Source organism: Lonchura striata, chromosome 1 (genome assembly GCF_050655825.1).
Source record: "Lonchura striata isolate lonStrDom1 chromosome 1, ASM5065582v1, whole genome shotgun sequence".
Lineage (NCBI taxonomy): Eukaryota > Metazoa > Chordata > Aves > Passeriformes > Estrildidae > Lonchura > Lonchura striata.
Genome location: NC_140703.1, coordinates 16,553,937 through 16,577,590, shown reverse-complemented (window position 1 = coordinate 16,577,590; position 23,654 = coordinate 16,553,937). Strand labels below are relative to the sequence as shown.

At 38.4% G+C, this 23,654-nt stretch overlaps 1 protein-coding gene across 6 annotated transcripts in view; it reads left to right on the top strand.

Annotated features, from left to right (window-relative positions):
• EPHA6 (EPH receptor A6) overlaps nt 1-23,654 on the top strand; it is a 383,007-nt gene that overhangs the window by 337,669 nt on the left and 21,684 nt on the right. The gene's annotated exons all lie outside the window — the stretch shown is intronic.

Genomic DNA, 23,654 nt, shown 5'->3' with positions numbered 1-23,654 from the left:
TAGTTTTAGTATCCTCCTTTTATATAGTATATTAATGTATTTTATCATAGTTATAATAAATAAATAATTCAGCCTTCTGAATTGAGTCAGACATCATCATTTCTTCCCATTGGGTTCACCTGCATACACAATAATGCTTGCTGTTTATTTTATTTTTGTTGTTTGTAGTGGCCCCTGAAGATGAAAATATGTATGTGACAAAATTTAAACATTTGGAAACATTAATTTTCAAATTATTTCTTCAGCTTTTATCCAGCTGTAATCCCAAATTTATCTAAGAGGTTTTCTGGTTTATTTAACCTTCCTTAAATTTAGTAAGAAAATTTAGAAACAAACAGGCTATAAAAGACCACAAGAAAGGCAGACCCTTAGGAGGAAGGTCCCAGGACAGGAATGAAACATAAATGTAAAATTAAGCTCTCTCCATGTTTTGTCAAACTTTGTATTTCTGTGAGTACTCGCTTCCACAGTCCTTTGAGTTTTGAGAATGCACACAAAAAAGCATGAAAATTTGCATTTAGATGTGCAGAAATTCAAAAGGAGCTTAATGGTTGAATTTAATTATAAAACTTAATCTCATCCCTGCTTTTTTCTTCCACACCACTCCAAGTAGGAACTCCAAATGTGGATTTGGCAGAGAAATACAGTTGGAAAGTTGCATTTCACTTTTTCATTCCCAAAATTATGATGTTGATGAATTCAACACAAGTTTGTCCTAAGATTTTGGCTGTAAGAAAGGTGGTATTTTATACTTCATTCCTAATGTGGCTTTCAAAGCAACATCCATCATTCATTGTAATTCAATTTAATTCAAATTAGAAGAATATATTGTAGTGTAATCAATCTAAAGGATGCTGCCTTTAAAGATTTGCAAGCTCTGCCTTTCTTTTAGCTTGGATTTCAGCTTTTTGTCTCTCTGGCTCCTCCCATTGTCATGTTAACAAATTTGAGTTTTGAACTGTACAGCTATGTGCTTTTGCTCTTTCTCAGGTTGACTCTGAACATCTCTCAGTGGTTTTATTTACAAATGTTTCATAAGATTGAGAATGAGCTGCTTACAGATCTGTAGTGCTGGTGCTCTTGGGGATCTTTGCATCTTAGGAGATAATGGATGAATCTGTTTGTGACATTTAACCCTGAAGGTGATTGCATTTTTTCCCCTCACAGAGAGTCACAAGTGTCAAGTCTGTCTTTGGTGTAAGGCTCAAAACTTGCCAGTATTCAGTCCATACAAAGATGCAATGTTACATCTCTGAGCAAACCCTAAGTAGCAGTGCAAGGACAGAGGAGGTGGAAAAACTCAGTGCAGTGGCAAATAATTTCTGAAGTAAGAGTTAAAAGAGGATTGTGAATCTCAGAAAGCTACAGGTGGTGTTTTTGAAAAGACATGGGGCTGACCAAGGCACCAAAGTTACTGATCTCTCAGCTGGGCATGAAGACCTTGAGAAATGGTCTGTGCACACTCTTTCTCCTTGGAAAGCAGCCCCATAAATGCAAGCAGTACACTTCTGTGTGTGTGTATACATGCACTGCATACTATGAGCAATCATTTGGTTGTTAATTCCTCATACTGTTAATAGATTTTTTTTTTTAAAGCTAACAATTTTCAGAATATTAATCTAAATTCAAACACAGCTGGGATTTGATTGCATGCATTTATAATTTTTAATAAGAATTGTAATTTTCAAACAACGATTGAGGAAGCTATTTTAAACATGCAGAAGATGCTTATACATTTTGGTGAGATTTTTATTCACTCAGAACAATACTATCCACACTTAGGAGTAAAAAAGTAGGTGTACTGGCATAAAACCAAAGTTATTGCTCTGTTGTTAATTCTGTGAATGAATGTAATCTTGAATGCCTGTTTTGTTTATTGCAAATGAAGGATCACAGTTCACTTAGGATTTTAGTATTCAAGGTATTGACCAAGGTGCAGTAAATCATAAAATACTTTTCCTGTGCTGGAACACACCTGCACTATGCACAGCTCCTGATATACTGTTTAATGAGCTTCAAGGCAGTCCATTAAGGTCAAAGCAGTTGCTTTCAGTAGCATGTTGGCTGACAGTAATTCCCATAGGTTATGGTATTTTGATCTACAGAACAAGCAGGACAATCTCTTGAAAGCCTTGAAAAAGCATGTAGCTTATTCATGTAGGTGTTATTTTTTTTTTCCATTAAAAACTACTAGTAGCTTTCAAAGATGAGTTAAGAAACTATTATAAAATTTGTTTACTGTGTGCTTACAAGAGGTAAGTAATTCACTGGGAAAAGAAAACCAGCTCCAGTGAGCCAAACAGCTCAGCTCTAATTCCTTTATTTAGTTATTGGTAGGTGAAAGGAAATAAGATCTGGATGATTTTTCATTTGTTGTACCACTCTCAGTGGGAATTTATGAGCCACGTTAAATACCACTGTAAAAAGTAACTACTCTGCATACAGGTATATAAAACTTCTGGGTAGAAAATTTGAAGCACTTGGCTTCACCGGGCTTTTGTAAAGCTTGATAATTAAATCTTGACATATTACACAGTAGGATGTGTTATGTCCATGAGTATAATTAAATGAATTCTTGACTCTAGTCAAAGAAAAAAAAAACAAAAACCAAAACCAACCACCTGTTGGACTTGGTTATTTAAAAGCAGTCAGTTGTTCAGGCACAGTTGGGGTGTATATTTCAAAGCTCACCTGGAAGGGACTTGGAGAGGAGGACACTCATCCTGTGGCTTCAGCTGCTGTAGATCATTTATGGTTCTGTCTCATTTCCCCTGCTGTGCTGTGTGTTGCACTGAGCTGGCTGTGTCAGCTGGACAGCAGAGAGTTATGAACCTGGAAGAGATGGAAAATTCTCAGCAGTGCTGCTACATTGTGATGAAATCCTGTTTCTTTTTCAGAGTTGGGAATTCCTGTGTGCTAAAAATCTGACATATGGATGCACTGTTTTTTAAGGCATGGAGGGTTTTCTGCCTGGTTCTTGAGGAATTACCCTACATTGTACATTGCTAGGCCTGTGTTTCTTAATGACTAGCATCAATTTGAAATTTGTCAAATGAAAAAGAGGCATTAAAATTGCAGAGACGCTATCTATGTTCATGTTCCATGAAAATAAATGGCAACACAGAAAACAAATTCTGTTAATTTAGCAAGGACTTGACCCTAATTGATTTTAGCCTGGAATTCTGATATCCAGTCTTCAAAACACAAGTCTGGGGAAAACCAAGACTCCTTTTCTTCTTTTACTTATCTGAAGAGAGCAAGTGGGGACTTTTGGGGGTAAACATCATTATGGAGAATATCAATATGGCAAATAGCATTATGGATATGGCAAATAGCATTATGGATATGTTGAGTCACCACGTAGATGTGGTACTTAGGGATGTGTTTTAGTGATGGATACAGCAGTGATGGGGTAATGACTGGACTTGATGAACTTAAAAGGTGTTTTCCAAGCTAAATTATTCTATGATTCTGCCTGCTTCTCTGGGTAATATTGCACACCTGGGAGGGTTTAGGATTAATGATGGAAGACTTACAAGTAACAAAGGAGTATCTTTTCATATTGTTCAACTACTCTTTGTATAAAGAATCTGCCAAAGGGTAGATCCAGTGAAATATGAAATGGGGCAGTTCTAGTCTAGTATGATATTTGGTTTTGTGTTTAGATGCAGTACTGATGTTTCATAATCTCTTCTGGGGGAATCTGTGACCTGATTTCTGTTGCATCAAGATTTTGGTATTCACTTCAGAAAGTCACAAAAAGTGCACATCACACATGCTGATGAATTTTTATACTCACTTTGATACCAATTCAATATTTCTCCTGTACATGATATCAAAGTTGTTGTAAATGGGATTCTGTAATTACAGAAGGAAGTTTCTGAAGCAAGGAATACACATGTGTTAAACTTAATCTACTTTCCTACTTCTGTAATAGAAATGTTAACTTGGGAACAAGACTGACCTAGTTATTCACCTAAATTAATCCCCAGTGAAATCAACCAGGGGAATTTCCACTGACCATGTAGGAATTGTGATTTGCCCTAAATCAAGAGGATAACTACAGTAAGAAGTCTTTCACTGTTGCCTGTTTGCTTACAAGAATGAAAGCTAGATTATCTTCAGTCATACACAAACCCTTGAGAATCTCGCTGGTGCGCTTTCCTTATCAATCAGATTTTCAAAACTTTGATATGTCAAACTTTTAGTTCTTTGTGTTCTTTTTTAGTCTTTCTTTCTGGCAGACTTTCAGATAGCAGCTTCTTGCCCAGCTCAGAGTTCTTCCCTTCATTATAAGGGGGGTTTGGGAGGGGAGGATGATTCACAGTTTGTGGTTTCTGGATTTTCCCTTTAAGCAGAATGTCGCCACATTATTGTGGCACAGTATTTCAGCTCATCTGGCTGAAAAACATGTTAGATTGGTGTGATTCTGGTAAATTTAGGTCAGACATCACAGTCTTTGCTTAGTACTCACCCAGGCAAAACTCCTGTTGAGGACAGTGGGAGTTTTGCCTGACTAAGCACTGTGGGATTTTGCCCTTAGTATAGAAAATATTTGATCTGTTCCTTGCGCTTTTGGAAGTGCTCTAGAGGCAAATCTGGTATCTTGTCCTTGACTGCCTCACTGTGGCTGTGTCTTCCTCAGCCTAAAGGCTCGCAGATTCTTGTGCCTCCCAAAGCATCTCTTCATTTAAAAAAACAACAAAAAAAAATGCACAATTTCATATTTATTATATTTAAAGTAATTCTAAAATCTATGTGTGGTAACCGTGTATATTAGTCCATGAAAAGGAAATCATACTTTTGTATTCTGGACTCCTTGTTCCACTTTTTTCTGCTCTAGAGCTACTGAATTTTGTTTTCAGTTGTGAGGGCTTGGGGAGGGGGGGGTGAGAATCTTTACTCTTAAGAAATCTCATGGCTTTTTGTAGTCTCCTATAAAATATTTCACAGGTTCATATCGCTGCCTGTCCCATAGAGGCTTTTGGTTCACAGCTCAAATGTCAGAAATTCATTCAGTGAGGACTAGGGTCAGTTTTCTGGAGTAAAAGATGAGGCAAACTGAGTCATTCATAAACTCAAATTCACTACTATCTCAAAATAGTTTTGTTTGTAAGTAAGGCATTAGACGAACATGCTTAACTGCCCTCACAAAAAGTATGTGCTATTTGGATATAAAGAGGCATATATAAAGACTTGAACACACATGGAAGATCTAGTTTTCTTCTTAGTAATGTCACCATGCTTAATGTTAAGATTTTTCATTGTTTTTCTAAAATTAGCTAAAGTGCACTTTGAGATGAGACTTATCATCCTCCCCCATAACACCACTGATTATGCTTTCATTTCTACCCTAATTTTTATCTGCCTCTGTCTTCACTCTCCGTGCATTACCTATTAGTGCTTCCTCTGTTTCCTCTTTTCATTGCATCTTGTTTTATATCAGACCCTCTGGAGCTATCACTCTTTTTTCCATCAGGCATTCTGCTTTTCATTTAAATTCCCTCTTGAAGATCCATATCTGAGGGTTTACTAAAAATCCTTTTGAATAAAAATGCAGTCACCCTACTCTTTATTTTTAAAAAAGCTCTAGGGTAAATCTCATCATAAATGTGTTTCACATCTCTTTAGAAGCTTGCTTATCCTTACTCAGGCTGAAGAACTCCCAGATCTTCAGAATTTCTCCTGAAATGAATACTCCTAAATGTGGATAAGGTGTTATCCAGCATGAACAATTACCTTGAGCTCTTTCTCCCACTGTAGCTGTCACAGCTCTTCAAAAGAACACATGGTAAACAACCAGTTAGAGCCTAAGAAAAACATGCTGGAACCATTTCTCTAAAATGAGGAAGCTGGGAACAATTATTAAATATTTGCCTCTCTTTACACAGCCTCCCTGAAATTCATCATTATAACACACACAGTGAACTCCAAGAAAATATTAATTTCATGCCCAAATCCTGCAAGTCAAACACCACACTTAGCCATTCCTCTTATTTCAGCCTCTTTAGCAATGTCATGATTATAGATTAATTTATTTTATTTTGAAACACAGAGAGGCTTTTCAGTGCTGATACACTCCCAGAATTGCAGGAGCAGTACTATTGTTTAAATATGTAGGCAGACACACTGTTCATAGTCATATTTTCCTGGAGAAGCATGGGATGTCCATCAGCCTGGCCCTGGTTTCATTCTGTGTTGGTGAATAAGCCTTGCACAATCATTGTAGTGTCACTTTTGTATTATGCTTAATGTATTTAAACACATTTCTCCGAATTGATAACTGAAATTTCAGCAAACCATTAATGAAATTGTTGGCTTAGTGAAAGTACCTAACGTGAAGAGACTCTCTTCAGCCTCTAACAAGCTAGACTAATTAATTCAAGTTGCTAAATCACGTATTCAGCAACATCTTCAAGTAAATGTTCTTGATATAAAGTCTAATTTGGTCTTTGTTCCCTTGGTCTGTTTTTTGATATAATTTTCTCAGGAATAGCTCTCTGACTAATCTTTTCCTAATAAGTTTAGCGTAGTTCATTACAGGAGTGAAGTAATTCAAATGTGTTTTAAAAGTAAACAGGTTCTGTTCTGGGGCTGTGGTTTACTCAGGATACTTTTCAAATGTGCAGGTGCTGATTAGGGATGAAAATGTATTCCCAGAAGTTGAGAGAGCTGGTGTGTATCTGCCTTGAGTAACAATGATTCAGTTGTGTTTTTCTAAATTGAAAGAATATGTCATATATTGGTCTAGATTTATTCAGTAAACATTTGGAGCTCTTGAAAGAAGAGGAAGTCAATAAAGCACCCTACAAATCATCCAGGGAAGTCAAGGATCCCTATTCCAGCATCTCTAATTAACATTGTGTAATTACACATATTTAATTCTTTTATTCATTTTTTTTGCTCAACCATGTAGCCTTATTTTTTTTTTCAGAATTTCCGGTTTAGTATGTCATGTAAAAAATATTCTTATAGCCAGCTCTTCTGGATAAGAATGGAAACAGGATTGCCACAGTCCCCCTTGGCTTTAGGATTAGAGATATTGATTTGCCCAGTTAAAGTGGGGCTTTATTCCATGTGCTAATTGAAATAACTCTTGGTTTTCTCTTGTACTTGCACTAGAGTAAGTCAGCAGCATTTCTGTTCATGCTTCTGTAGTGAGTCTGGCCTTGTGCATTTTTCTGGCTGCTTCTCAAGATTTCATCTCTGCACCTTGTTCCTTTGTGCTGGACACAGGCTGATGCCACTGAGACAGAAAGGCATGCTTTGTACCATATAAATGGATTGTTTCTTGTGAGCAATAACTTTCTTGGACTAAGCCCTTTTTTTTTTTATCAGAAAGATTGAAAAACTTTCTGGGATTCCTTTAGTCATTTGATCAAATTATTTGCTTTTTTTCATGGTACAGAAATGTCACAATAAAAGCAGGTAGAAAAAAGGGAGCAAATAGAAAGATACATCTAACAGCTGTGACTAACAAAAGGAATATATTTCATTGCATAGTATTTCTTCTGAAATTTGCTCAGTTTATAGAATAAAAATGGGGAAAAAACACAGCACAATACACTGTAAATTATTCAATGAAATGAATGCACATGCTGTTTGCAAACTTTCTTTTCAGTCTTTTCTAAATGAGAGCTGCCAAAAGTTCATGGAATTGTCATGCTCATAAATTGTTTAGGATATCTGCTACACTTTTCTTGAAAGAAATCTGCTGGAATCCATAGCTTCTGTATTTGTTGAAGTTTCATGGTTTTTTTCTTTCTAATTGCATATATAACATTTGGCCTCTGTCAGAAGTAGGACCAAAAATAGGAGAGAACAGTGAGGGGGCTTGCATATATTTTTGCCAACAACTACTTCCACAGAATAGTAATATCCCATTGGTAGGTGACAGAATCATCTAAAGAGTAATTTTGACATGCAGAAGATACAAGGTTTCATGGTTGAATATTTTAATTTCAGCAGGGCTTTAAGTCCCTATTGGAAATTGAGGAAAAAAGGCTTGTGACAGGACCCTGAGTCAGCCAGAACTTTGGGCAAAAGATCTTGCTTGAAAGTTAGGCTTAGTCAGGGACTTTATGAATTGTGCCAGCCCCTTCTCATCTCTAGGAGGTTCTTCCTCTCCTCTCTGAGGTTTGGCTGCCAGATCATCACAAACTTCTTGAGGCTGTCTCTTGCCTGCCACATCTTCCCTTCTCCTGTGTCCCCCCCTGAGCAGAGTCAGTGGCAGCCCAAGCAAAGGGGCCTCAGAAGTAAAGCTGGAGGAAACCTGGAGCCTCCCCCAGGGCTTTCACCTAAAAACACAAAGAAAAATGAAAATAACCATCTTACAGGATTGCTGCCTTTTCCCTGTTCTAAAAAGACCTATTATTGTTCCATTTCCTGACTGGCATAACAAGTAGCAAAAAATATTTGTATTAGTCAGCTGTACATGATGGGATGTTCTTTGCTAATCTCTGCAGTAAAATAGAAGTATCTAAAGCTCATACAAAAATTTTAGTAAAGATTGATGTGGCATGCCAAAGATTCATCAAAATAGAGATGACTACCTCAGGCTCTGAAAGTTCTGTCCAGAAGGTCTGTTCCATTAAGAGAAATAGCAACACTGTTATTTCATTGCTAGCTTCAATTTGTGTGCAAATTTAATTACAGCAGACACACAGGCTGGGCCCCACAAACTGCTGGCATCTCACTTGTCAGAATGGGTGATTTTACTCTGAGTTATCTTTGTTTGGGAAGCATCAACTGCTGGAGTGATCATGGCACTGAAATAATGGTGCTTTTCACAAAAAACCTTGAAGACGTGTCTCTTAAAAAGTCCCCCTCAAAGTACTTGTTCAAAATACAAATTCAAAATACAGTGAACATTTTCCAGTGGGCCCATAATTTTTTTCATGGGAGATTAGGCTGGGACAGGCATTTATGAGGCACCTACCTCTCTACACCCAAGATCTTACCCTGGCACTAGAGAGATGTGTACTTTGATAGATTTTTTTGGTGGGAAAAAGCTATTTTTCATAGCTAATATGCACACGACTCTTGCTGCTGGCTGTGCAACACCAGTTTTATAGCCCCTGTGAACGGCACCTCCCAGCTGCTCAGCGTTCCTGGAGGTTTCATTGGCATCACACACTTTTATTTGCAGTTGCTGTGTTGCTGACATCTCCACGGGCCAAGCTGTTCATTGCTCATGAGCAATTCCTTCATGTAGGCACATGTGTTATTTTCTTTATGTCAGAGTCTTTCAAAATACCAATTCCCAGTTTTCTGTCTTACTAAGTTTTTATAGGGCAGTATCTTTCAGAGGTGCAACAGAAGCTGGTGAGACCCCATGAGGATTCTGGGAGGGTTATTCACACACTTATGAGCCATCACATTTCTACCTAGCTACTAAATATAATTTCACAGTTTTACTTGCTTCTAAGTACTTCTACCTGCCTTGTTGTTTATAAGAAAATATGTATCTTGTCACCACAGGGAAAACAATAAACAAATCTTCAAAGAAAGAAATCTTCTGGGATGAGGCATGAAAATAATGGATTTTTTTCCCTTTTCCCTAATTTTGCCTCTTTCACATTTGCTTCCTGCTCTGTGTCAGCTTATCAAAAGTACAGAGTAGCTGATCTTGCTGCTTACTTATCCAGGGTCATGACAGTGTGGATAAAGCAAACTATGATGTTTATTCTAGAAATGGACCAAATGCTGTGTGTTCATTGGAACATCTGTGAGCTTGGCTCAATGACAAGTCCCACAGCAACACAAGAAACCCAACGTTTTCCACCTGCAGCTTAATAGTGCTGATGTGTGTTTAATCAAATTAATAGTAAGAGGAATAGGACTTAACAGAAAACACACACGCAAAAAAAAACCCTCAAAACAAATCCAGATCTAAAATATGAAACTGAATTTCCATTATGAAAGTTAGCACACAAGTTGAATAACAGAAAAAGAGAAATTATCAGCTGATCTTTTGAGCTAAACTGAATAAAGAAAATAGAACAGCTTGTGTGATCTTAGACCTTGAATACCAGTCTACTGGTTTTGTAGTGTTTACAAAATCAGAGGTAGGAGATCCAACACCACTGTACTTTGGGACATGCAACACAATGTTGCACTGAGGTAAAGGCTTGATTTATTATAGTGAATATGATTCATTATTCAACAGCTTAGAGGTTTATATGTGTTTCTGTGACTTAATAACTTCAGCAGCATTTCTCCATTGCATGTGGAATATAATGCAGGGCAGGTAAGCATTATAAAGATTGTTCCAAGGTGGAATTGTTAGAGGTAATACCTTTTTTTTGAGTCACATAGTTTATTCTTTCCTGGTTAGATGCATACTGAGAATAATTGGGATTTTCCATACCAAGTTAGTACTTTGCCTATAACTACTTCATTCTTTAAAATCTGTATGTGGATTTTTTTTACTGAACACACTGCAAAGGAGAAAGGTGCCCACGTAAGCATTCATAGCAGTTGACCATTATTTTGTTCTACTTTTATAAGTACAAAATCTATCATAAGTCATATGTGAGATGAAGGCACGGCTCAGGAACCCAGCAACTGCATATGCTGAAACTTTATTTCAGAGATTCTTCTCTTCTACCTTGGCTGGTTTACCCATATAAATCATTTACAGCCTGCTTTCAGTAATAATGAGCATCCAGAAATCCAGTTATTGCCAGTGGGAGTTGCAGGCATTCAGAATATTTGATGGTCCTCAACTTTTGTCTCTGTTTTTCCCACTGTGAAATGGAGACAGCAGCTTCTTCAGAGGGTTGCCATGAGAGTCGTTATTTGGGAGCTGTAAAAGATGCTGAGGAGCAAAATGGCTGAGCAGTGTTACTGCAACATTTTCATGTTTAATCATTTCAGCAAAATCACCTCTTGTTTTTGGAAATACATATAAAATATGAAGCGTGAAAAACAACTCTGCAGATTTGGTTACAGTGCTTGGAAAAATCATTATTGGTCAGCATACCTGAAAAAAAAAAGCCTTTATAGGCTTTTAGGGAATTGTGAAGACAATTGAGCAACAAAACAAAAACAAGATTGTTTATCTGACTTGAGGTTTTTGCATGGTGCATTTGCTGTGATGATCATGAATCTAAAGAAGGCAGTTTCAACACTGAGCTTTTCAACCCTCAAGTGCGAAAATAAACAAAATTATTTAAGTGTACTCATGCTTATTTTTGCTATACATTTTTAATGAAGCGGCAATTGTCTGAATTCTACTGCTGAAAACCTTATACAACTGAAAGATTTTGAAGCACTAAAAAAGATCAAATGTGCAATAAAATCCTATGGCATTAGTCCTTGGAAACACTGTGTATATTGCAAAAAGCAACATACATGAAAAAAGATTGTTCATGGCTTCCGTTAACTCTTTTGTGACTGGAGATGGAGGGCATTACCTTGTTGTGGTTTTGGTTTGGGTTTTTTTTTTTTTTTTTAATTAGTCTGAGTTATGCTAAAAGTGCAGCCTAATCTACCTTTCACTGGTTAGAAGAATACATGCCCCAGAGCTATTGATACTGTAGTCATGGGAAAAATCTCAGAGAATATTCCAGAAGGTGTGGAAGTTTAAGGATAGAGGACTTATCTGTATCAATTTCCCAGACCACATTCTTAAGGCTGTAATTAGTCATCTCTGTGGTACCTGGAATCCATCAAGTAGTGTTGCTGGTAAGAAATGGTGGCTTCTTTTCAGTGTTGTTTTTGGTGGTGTTAAATCTCTGGACACTGAGTTTACCTAAAAGTTTCTTATCCTGATAGAGCTGTTTTATTGGGTGAAAGCGTGGTCCCCATTCTCGGAAAGATTCAAGTTCTTTCTTCAGTTCTTTCACTGGATTTTTACTGGTTGTTGGGAATTCCTGAGAATGATCACCAGGCTGGTCCAGGAATTTCCAGTCTACATCAAAAACTAGAAACTGAGGAATGCATTTGTTATAAAATACACCCTACTTTGTTGTGAGTATGAAAGTATTGTCTTGATTAGCATTCTGGGTTGGTTTGTTTTCAAGGATACAGATTTTGATGATAAGGTTGAACTTTAGCACTTCACACAAAAGACCTTAACAACAAGAAATCAAAACCATTCATTAGTGTTCCATAACTTTTTTGATATCAAAACAATTTGGCATTCATTTCCTTAACTATACAAGACCATAATCCAGAAATCAACTGGAAGCAAAAGAGTAGGTTGTTATCTAGAGACCGAGTAGCAAAATGCATTTTCCTAAAATGTCATTGAGTTCTGCTGAATGTTTTTGATTTATTCTACCTGAAAGAATTTGCCTTCAGATGCTGCAGTACAGCTGTGCTAGAGCTTCCTGTTATGATGCATTTCTTTGTTTGACCACCAGAGATTTGGAAATCCATTTCCTAACTTTATATTCATATATGCATATGTTCATTTTTCAGTATATAAATGTAACTCAGATGATTGAAAAAGAACTGTCAGTGCACATGATTTTGTAGCACAAAAAGATGCTTCCTGCAGAACTTGCACCCATATATAATGCAAGTTTCCATGAAAGCATGGCTACCATGCACCTGTGCCTGAATGCTGAAAATTATTAAAATGGCTCTCTCTCAGCAAATTTGGTCTTTAAGAAGCTTTGTCATTTGGCAATCTACCTCTGCTAAATTAACATTTCAAAATTAAAAATAATGATTAAAAAAAACTCATACTTGTTTTCCAAGATTCTGAGCTGGGTAGATTTTTTTTTTTTTTTAGTGAAATAAACATGCTGGATTTTTTTTTATAGAGACACTCTAAAAGGTCAATTTTCAGCTACTTTGATGAAGCTTTGTGGTGAATTTATGAAGGTAATGCAAGAGTTTGAATTGTTTAGAGGATAGCATTACAAAATAAACCCAGGTGGTCTAGCACCAGTGGCAAGTTTGATGTCAGAGAATAGTGACAGTATCACAGAATGGTTTGGGTTGGAAGGGACCTTAAAGATCTTGTAGTTCCAATCTCCCCTGCCATGGGCAGAGACACATTCCACTATCCCAGGTTGTTCCAAGCCCAATCCAACCTGATATCCAAGTACTACTTCATCAAAATGTTTCCTTCTAATGATGTCTTACTGTAATATGTCATGGAAGTGGCATATTATAGGATAAAGTAAAATATCCCCTGAGCAAGGTATAGGAATGATAAATTATGTTAATATGTTATTCCCATTATATTATCATCAGTCAAATGATGATTTAGTATGATGCACCATCAGAAAAACTCGAAGTGTTATGTCATCTGCAGATTATGAGGTGTAAATCCAACTGACTTCCAGAGCCACAATTCACATACAGCCTATATTAAAGTATGCCAAGATACAGGAGAAAGTCTAGGAAGTGCAATACTAAGGAGTGTGACTGTTGCAAAGGCCAGAAGCAGATCCTCAGTGTCTGTAAGCCAACATTACACCAGTATAAACACCAGGGTGTGGAGCTGGCCTTGCCGCTGGTGTGACTGGAGCTGCCATTAGGCTCATCAGTCAGGGCTTTGCTCTGGTGAGTTGCAGATGAGCGTGACATAGAAAGCAGCTTGGTGTTCAGTGCCCTTTGCTCAGGCAGCTGGCAGAGATCTGGATGAATGTGGGTATCTGCAGGAAGGCTTGGCCACATTCCTGTGCCAAACTATTCATCATCCAACAGATGGTTTTCCTATTATTCAACAATTTGCATACTGCCACACTGCAGTGATCTATGGACACTGCCACTGTGTCACTACACCAAATAGAAACATCAGAGAAGCTTTGTTGTGAAGCAGGCCTTGCTTAGACTGAAAACTACTCTTGTATGTTCATTTCTTTGACATTTTTGGCAATACACTTCATCTGTGTTTGTGCAGTTACGGTCTGACAACACTGTGTAGCATGAAGGTGCTCCTGGACTGTCAGAACTCAAAATGTCCCTCAGACATTTTTGAATGTCCCGGGTCCAGGTCAGAAGCATTTGAGACCCTGGCACAGCTGGAAACAGCTGTGATTTTGGGTTTGAGCCATGGAATGAGTTACCAACCTTGCAGGAAGAACAAGAAGTCACAGAAGTTTAGATATTATAGTAGAAGTAGTCACAAAGTAAAGGGAAGAATTTTTGAGTGCTGTACAGGGGGGTTTTGGTTTTGTCCATGGGGATCAGAGGTTTTAAGATGGAGGGATCTGGGCCTGCCCTGTCCTCCCTCTCTCTTCTTCCTTACCTCCATGTTCTTGATGATGTTGGCACTCACAGATTGGTTTAGAGTAGAAGAGCACCATTTAATATAGGTAGTAGGTATTGGGGAAAAACTGTAAACATGTAACATGTAATGTACCATATAAAAGATAGCAGCAGCCCTGGGCTGGGAGAGAGAAGAAGCAGTCGGGAGTCAGAGAGGATGTCAGGGTGTGTGTGTGCCTCTGCCTGAGCTGTGAGCAAACCACAGCAGCCAGAGAAGAAAATAGTTTAGATAACTTGCAATAAACTGCCTTGAGACCAGACAACAGAGGCTGCTGAGCCTTTCTTCGGAAGCACGGGCTGGAGGAGAGACTTTTCCACCACACAGAGCCACCCCCGACCTAGGGGTGATCTCTGGCACTGGACTTCATGATTCTTGTGTGTCTCTTGCTACTCAGAAAAAAATCTGTGAATCTCTGGGATACCTTCCAGGGTCAGAGGAGAGGGAAAAATTTATTTCATTTATTTATTTTAATAAAGTCCTGTGTCCTGGTGCTCCATTACAAACATCATCTGCATCTCCATGCCACAGTTACCCTGGTTCTCAGGCTGCCTTCTGCAACCCTCTATAGCACAGCTTCTGATCTTCTGAGAATCTCCCCAGGCACCTTCACAACACCTCCAGCTTCTTGCTGTGCTCTTCCACTTCCCTGCTAAAGTTTAGATCCTTTCCGTGCTCCTGTGGCCTCATGCAATATCAAACTACTCATAAGCCTTCCACATCCCTGTACCTGTCTCTCCAGTAGCCCAAATATTTGCCAGCTGGGCAACTTATGTTGTGTCTGAAGTTGTGCAACCTGATGGGCTGCTGAGCTGTGCCTGGCCCAGAAGCACAGCAGCATCTTGAGCCCTTCCAGGAGGAGCAACACTAGGATCTCTCTGCTTTGCTTGGTACTGGTTTCTATTAAACACATGGGAGATAGGCAAGGGATCAGCTGTGTGTCTGTAGAGGCCCAATGGCCCCTGAGATCTCTGCAGAGAACTGGCAGACACAAGACAGTGGGAAACCTGCATTTCCTAAAGCGAAATGCATCTCAGTGAGCAGGTGACAGTGCCAAAAGGGACACTAGAGACCATGTGGAGGTGATTGGACCTAGCCTTGGATGTCTTTCCCATCCTGCCTTCCCACCATCCATGCTGTTTAAATTCCCAGTGGTTCTGAGCCCTCAGCCTGGGCTTGCCTGGCAGACAGATGTGTTGGGGTGCAGCTATGGCTTGTGCACTTTGTTTGTCTGGAAAACCAGCAGGGTGGCACTGGGAGCATTTTCTCCTGTTGTGGGAGAAATGGCTGCTACCTTCCTCTCCTCTGCTGAGCCTCACCCCCCTGCCTTGGCAAGCCTTCCTTGTCTTTGTCCCTCTGTCCCCAAATGGGAAGGCAGGACACAGTGTTCAGTGTTTGACACATCCCTGGTCCCTGTCACGCTTCTTGATCCATGGCCTTGGACTCAGCTGCTTCACCTTCATCACCAGCTGTTCTCCCATCTCCCCTTCAATATATAAACCACATTTTTATGCAGCGTGGGCAGATTTAGACATGAAACTTGCATGATTCCTAGCAGTCTGGGAATACTTTTATTCATTTTTTTTTCTCCTAAGTGCAATTATTTATTGCTGATGAATGATATGATGCTACAGTCTTTACAAGATAGTGTCATGTCTCTATGGAGCAAACGCAAGACCTCCACATGCTCATCCAGGAGTCAGCCCCTACTCTCAGGGCAATACTTTTACAGATTCTTCTCCTGAGTATGCACTGCTTTCTTCTTTGCTAAAACTTACTAAGAGTAGAATAGATTATTTCCTTTTGTCAAAAGAGGTTTGGTCACAAAATATATCCATGAACATAGTAGAGACATAGGAATGTAGTCGTAGAATCAACAACAAAAAATTACCTGTGATGCTTCAGATACCCATCTACAATTATACTTTTTCCCATCAAAGAACACCTCACTTCAGATGACTTCCTTTAAGATTAAATTTTAATTTTTTTTTAACTTTCTTTTCCTCCAAAATGCTGTTGACATGTGCATCATTGACTTTTTTCCAGTGACACTGTTAATCATGTTTTAATCACTGTTAACCATTCTTTTTATATTTCACCTGCAAACAAAGATGATGGGAAGATATGAATGGCCTAACTGAGACAGCTGCAATGCTTGTGAGCTCCAAAGCATGAATCCAAAAGGCAAACAAACAGGAGATTTCAAGGAGGAATTCCAGATTCTCTGTAATAAGTGCAGATGCTGTGCACATGATGCATTCTCAGTTCAGGTTATTGAGCTTTCAGCAGTTTGTGGCTCAAAGACTTCTTTAAATCAGAGGCAGGTCTTTGTGTGTAATACCCTTCACAAATATTTCTCCTGTAATTTTACCTAGTTGCTTTTGGAAAGGTTTGAATTTTTAGAGACTGACATCCTGTAGCAATGTGTCTTTTAAAAAAAAATTGTTTTGTTAATGTTTTTAATCTGCTGCTTGCCACTTATGTTTGATGTACTTTGGGTCTGTTCTCTCCATCTATTGTCTGATCCATTATATTAAGGGTTTTATTGACCATTCTTACTTTCTTTTATTCTTTGATCATCTATTCTGTCTGCCAGTTTCAATGTGTCCTTTTGGAATGAGGGATCAAGACTGATCAGTAAGCAATATGCAGGACTATCCTAGGTTTCAGCAGTGCTATGTTTCCTCCTTTTCCTGATTATTTTTACAATTTCATTCCATTTTTCCCCTTACTCTGCTTTTGAGCAGGGGTTGATACTGTTACAGAGCTAACTCTGTGCTATTACTACAATATCCATCTTGTGACAACTTAGTACAGTCATGTTATTTGTTATGTAAAGTTAGGAGCATTTTAATCAGTGTGCATCACTATAACACTGAATTTTGTGACATTTTGCTAGTTTGCAATTCAGTATCAGAAGGTTCTTTGGTAAATTTTTGTGGTAAATCCTCATCGTCTTTACTGTCATTAATACCTTTGGATTTCTTTACAATTTTAGATGTTCCCAGTTCAGCCTGTATTTTAGATTCTGCATACACTGCCAGCAGGACATGAGCATTGATCTCTGGGGGATACCACTCTAAAAACTGACCTTTTCTTCCTGACTGTTTGTTTCCCATCTTTTGACCAGCTACTTATCCATGAATTGACTGAAAGTTAAATAGCCAAACTCCTTCAGGATAAAATGAGAAGTGACCTCACAAAAATGTGAGCAGAAAATGTAATCCATCAGTTACTAAGGTATTAATTCTCCTCTGCACTTCTTGATGCAGCTAGGATGAAAACTAAAGCAGTGATACTTGCAGAGTAGCTCAGCCTCATCATAATTCTCATCATCATCTATGTGTGGCACTGCAACTCTCAGAAGAAAAACCTAATTTTCGTGGTGTTTCCAACTTGTTTCCAGAATAAATTTTGAAGAGGCCCTAGGTAAATAAAATCTCATGTACCCCAGAGCAAGCTGTCTGTTAATTCAGTATCAAGGTTCCTACATTCTCTCTAGCAGCATCCCAAAGAATGGAATATTCAAATGTTTACTGGAGACAGTACTATAGCCTATATAGTGTTAGTTTTACATTTAGATCCATTTCAGTTTGTTCTCACTTTCTGAGCTCTCAGATGCTTCTGAGATTTTATTGGCCATTTCAAACTGTGTGTGGTATAGAAGGAATTATGGCAGGGTTCAGGGGCAGGGCAGAGGAATGAATTATCTGCATTATGGCAGTGCAAGGAGAGGCCACTCGATTCCTGAAATTTGGGAAGTGTTTGCTGTGCATGTCAGCTAGATATGAGTGTGGAAATCACTAGCCATGAAATCGTTAATGATAGATAATAACATCAAGTGTCCAAGCAGTGCATGGCAACAGTTTATTTTTGATCCAATAATAAACACTTCATGAAGCTCTGGACAAGGCAGTGGTGTAATTTCTGAGATGATCCTTCCTTGATGCTTTTAAGAAAAGATAGTGTCTGGTAAGTTCTTTTTTGTTTACCACTTAAATTACTTGACTTTAGAGAAATATTTGTGTTTGGTAACTCAGTTCTGCTGGAAGAATGAAACACGTAGCAAATTCCTTTGTTGCAGAGTTGTGCAACGTAAGGCATCCTTCAAATAAGCATCTCAGAACAAAAAAAAAAAAATCCTCTTCACCTTACCCATTGACTTTGGTAGGACTCCCTGTGTAAGCAAAGTGGTTGGGCTGGATGTGCAGATTGAAGGACTCTGGAGGAGTAACTCTCAAGAAATTGGTTACGGCTGTAATGTGAGCTGTGCTGACACAGCTGGCAGATAGCTTGAAATTGATGTTCTTGAAAAGAGATAGATCTTTGCCAGAAATATTAGTTTCAAGGAAAAATGACATTTTTTTCCTGCCATTACTGTCAGATAGCACTGTAGTTTCTAAACTGGGTTTGGTAGAGATGTATGCTCCTGATATTTAATTTCAGAAGAGGAAAGGGTTTCTCTGTGATCGAGAGCCAAGCACACAATACTGCAAATGCATTCTTAATCCTAAAGAAATGTGAATTCCCACTCTCTAAAACAGTATGAGACTCCTTGGCCCCTCCAGTTGCATCATTACCTTTCAAAAGACCAGTCTCCGAGACGTTTTACAAAATACTTGTGTTTATTTGTCTTGCTACACTTGACTGGTTTTCACCAGGGCTCTGAGGATATCACCAGTCCTCACTAACCTGTCTGGCCTGGAATTCATTTTAAAGCCAAACAAATATTTTAAAATTAATATTTCTGGGAAAAAAAAAAAAAAAAAAAAAAAAAAACAACCTATCTACTTTCAATAAGCACCTTGTAGTTCAAGGCATCCTGTCCGACAGGAAAAGATGTATAATCCAGTTAGTTACACAGACAAGAGGCAATAGTATCAACCACTTGTATTTGGGAGTTCTTTATCACTGTATAAGGTTTCTTAAATTGCCCTGTCAAGAAAATAAGAAGGCAGGAGAGATGTAAATGGTCAAAAATAATCTCTGCCATTTCACTTATGTGGATTTTGAGGGTCAGAACTATGCATTTTTTATTAGCCTTCTTACTATCTCTCGGCCCGAGGTAGGATCAGTGCCTCAGAGTAGGCAAGGGGCTGTTGAAGGGCTTTGTTTCAAAGGAAATGAATGCTGCTGCCTCTCCTAATGAGAATCTCCACTGTATTAGAGAGTGTTTCTGAATTCACAATTCTTTGAATTTTAGCAAAGTTATTTAATATTTTGGTTCTTCGATTTTTTGAGCTAAAAGGTGACAGGGTAGGATATATATGCCTTGCTGGAGGTTTGCATATGTCTGCAGCACTACTCAGTTCATGCATCTCATGGCCTTCAGGAAGACAAAATGACAGGATGATGTGGAGTATTTTGGAGTAGCACCCTGATTCACCTCTGCTGGTTAATGTGAAGTATTTCTGATGATCTCTGGACAGGCATTCTCTCTTGTCTGCTTTAATTCTGCCAGCATCTTCAGTGCTGATTCCTTCCATCCAGCAAGAGCTTTCCTCCTTTTGGGAGGCACAAATAGATGTGCAGTGCAGGGGTTCAAAGCCACTAAAATTAACATACTCTCAAAACCATAAATAACTTGTTCTGAAAATTGGAATAGCTAACTTAGAGGGGGAAGTCAAGTTCCACATATTTAACTTCAGCATTGTTAATCAGGACATTTGAAAGAAAATTAGTATTTTCTCAAAGATTAAAAGCAAATTCAGTCTTTTTGAAAATCAGGGGGGTTTATTCATTTCAGTTCTGAGTGAAATGAGACTTGGAAAACTAACTGGAATTGGCATAATGAGTGCAAATTCTGAAATGCTTTTGCAGAGCAGTTTTGTTATCTTGCCATGTAGTTTCTCTGATATTTCAATAGACACTTTTCAATAGGCACAACAGAAGACTGTTGATAGTACTGAATAGTTTTAAATTATGATTTGAGGATGTTAAATTCTGACTGCTTGTAGCATTGCACTTGAAAAATTTGAGCATCAAATAATAGCATCACTCTAGTAAAGCAGCAGAAGGTTTTTGTACAGAATGATGAATTATGTCCAATATTTAAAATGAGTCTCTTTCATTACTCGTGTCTCTCTTCACTCTGAAATTCTTTTTTTCCCCCCTATTTCTGTCATTGAGGTAAAGACAGGGACTCTACTCGTGTCTTGGAAAGTGATTGCACGATTCAGTGGCATTGCACATGAAGGAGCAGTAACTGAGAGGAATTCCTGTGCCAGATCAGACTAATGGTGCACACAGTTCAGCACCTTTTCTCCCAGAATCAGACAGTTCTAGCTCCCTGTGCATCTGGATCTGATGGGTTTGCACTTCAGCATTTAGAGACCTGCAGCCAGCACTGTGACAGTCCCTCCGAAGTGTCTGTCATTCCAGGGAAATACAGAAGAGGTTTTTCCACAGAAACAGGCATTTCTCACACCTCTGGGGCACCGTGAGCCTGATGCACTCACTGGGTTGCTGCTGGCTGCTCACACACACCTTGCCTCAGGTGTTGTACCTCAGTTTTGTACCTCAGGCTCTCGGTGCTACCACTCCTCACTTTAATCAGCTCCCAGGGCACCCCAGAAATTCTGGGCATCTAAAAGGCTTCCTCCTTTGTTTCTTCACATCACACATTTTGAGCTTGTTGATGCATCCCAACCTTTTTTGGTAGAATCATGGGCTGTAGCTGCCAGCTACATTGTTCTGCTAGAGTTTGGAAATACGGTTAGATTTTAATTAAAGGAACTGTTAATGCCTCCTGGTTTTAAAGAGATGTCTAACATGTAGAATAGAACAAAAATCAAACTGGAGAAGACAAAAACGCAGCTGTGGTCACGCAAGACATCATAAGCACTTTTTGGTGGTGTAAGCTCAGAGGTGGCACTTTGTGAAGACTGCCTCTCTTTCATGCCTGGCCTGAGGTAAAGAATGAGGTGTTCTGCACCACGGGGCTCCAGCCCTGCCTTTAAATGTGTGGCAGACGCTGCTGTTGCCAGTTCTGCAGGGAAAGCCAGAGTGTGTGTAGGTGTGACTGAGGGGGGAAATTTCATTTCAAGGGCTCATCTCTGAACAGTTCTATAAGCTAAGCAATGTGAATCTAATATTATAATTCCAAGGGGACTCTGATGCTGTGTGGTAAAATTGCTTATTAAATTACAATCACAAAAAAAAAAAAATCAGGAGATAGGCACTGTTCAGCTGGCAGCATACAGGGAAAAAAAGGCTGAATTCTAATTATTTGAACAGTGGAGTTAGTGTTATTTCACTGTGTGAAAACAAAATTAGGTTATCACTGATATCATTATTAATGTATGAGATGAAGCAGAAAAACAATTTGTTTCCTAACACCCTTTCTGCCCCTCCTCCCCACCCCCAGCCTCCCACCCCAAAAAAAAAGAGAGAATAACCTAAAAGCAAAAAGGGCTTTCTAATGCAGGCGTCTCTGAGAGATCTCACTGCTGTAGCAGCAAAATGTAGGTGATTTATAAATTATCTTAATTTGAAGGTGAGGCATTGTGCAAACAGTAAGTATTACATTTATTATTTCCCTGGTTAGATTAAAATATAAAAAGGCAGATCCAATATCAGTAACACTGTTTATTACTCTAATCAGAAACAGGAAATATATTTTCAGCCACTCTAAACCTTAGATGTTCTTTTATTTTGCATGAGCAGCTATTACTGCTGTTCAGTCATACATGTTCCTTAAGGTACTCATATTGCAATCTCCACCTTTTGAATGGCTTTCAAATAAATAAAACAATTTTTTGTATAAAATTATATTCTGCAACCATAATTAAGTGTTGAAATTCACATTTTCATGAATATAGCAACTTCACGTGAGATTAATCCATTGTAAAAATTTTAGAGGTTTTTAGAGGCAGCACATAAGTGTTTTATTTTACATTACAGCTCTGAACACATCTTATGCCCTTGAATGCAAACTGCCTTGAATTTTGTTAAGATTCTGTTCTTCATTCTCATTTTCACACTCAATGAGCCGCTACTGTTTCAGTCCAAAAGGGATCAGTCAGTGAAGCTGTGTCATGAAAGTAGTTATAGAGTCTGATAAGATTCTTTAAAACTCATTTTTATTTAGCCAGGAGTCACAAATCTAGCTGCAAACACTGCTCAAGATGTGCCACCTCTTTTGAGTGTAATTTGAGAATACAAAATCAGATTTAAGAAAAGGATACAGTGTAAGGATAGTTTTCCTGTTATATCATCCATACTATGTTAATATATACATTAAAAGTAAAACGTATAAATATCCAGATTCCTTTGATTCACGTGTAAAATTTTGTCTTTTACCTACAACTAGATATTTAATTATTAACATAAGAATTTCATTAAAATTCAAAAAATAATAAATTATTAATAAAATTCTCCAAAACAGGAATCTTTCTGAGGATAGAATTAAACAAGTTTAGTGATAAAATTTTTGTAGGTAAAGAACTAAACCCAATCCGGTAGAAAGGACAAGGCCCATAACTCTGACTATTTTTCAAGTATCTTTTACAGTTAGTCCCTAAAACTCTCTGTTTTTCAGATGCATCTTTTTGGTTTGTGTAAGGTACACATTTGTGGCACTGAATAGCTGTGTTTTCCACTACCTCAGGGAGCCTGGCCTTGCATATTCCAGGAAAAGACCACTGAAACCAGACTGGGCAAGCAAACACCAGGTGCTCTTAACCAATTTCTTTAGAAGGTATAAATAAATATTTCCTGGAAAAGAGACAAGAAACCAGCATGGCCTTTGCTTGGAGAATATCCTGTTACAACTCTCTTTTTTCCCCCAGTTTCTTCATTCACATTCCCAAAAAAGCATTCTTTATTGCTTCTCAAGTGGAACAGCTGTACCAGGAGGGGACCAAGAGCATCACACACAGCAACGCTGGTGAGGGCAGGTGGCAGCAGGTGAGGCACAAAGTCTTCTGCATCTCTGATGTGCCAGATGAGTGATCTGATTACCAGGATAATGAATAAATAAAAGGCAGATAGTGCAGGTATTTGGGCAAAAATAAACAAAATACCTTATTAGTGCTTAGATCAGTGAGTAATTTAGCACATGTGAGGAAGCAAAGGCTTTGAAAAAGCAGCTCCAAAAGATGTAAAAATGTCCAAAGGACATCTTGGCCATTGTCATAGAACATAAATGTTAGCCATGCATTTTCCATCAGCAAGGAGAGCGTGTCTGAGTGTCACATCCCCACAGACACAGAGCCTGGATTTGGAACAATTTATTGGTAGAACAAACAGCTTCTCAACTAGCCAAAGTCAGGCCTCAACAAGTCTCAGATAATTTTTTATACATTCAAAGCAAATTAGCAGAGATTTACATACTTGTTTTTAACTGTGGCTTCTCTTCATTGCCAAATGGATGTTCTAGTTCATTTCCTCTTTTGTTTCAGTCAGAAATACAATTATAACACTGAGC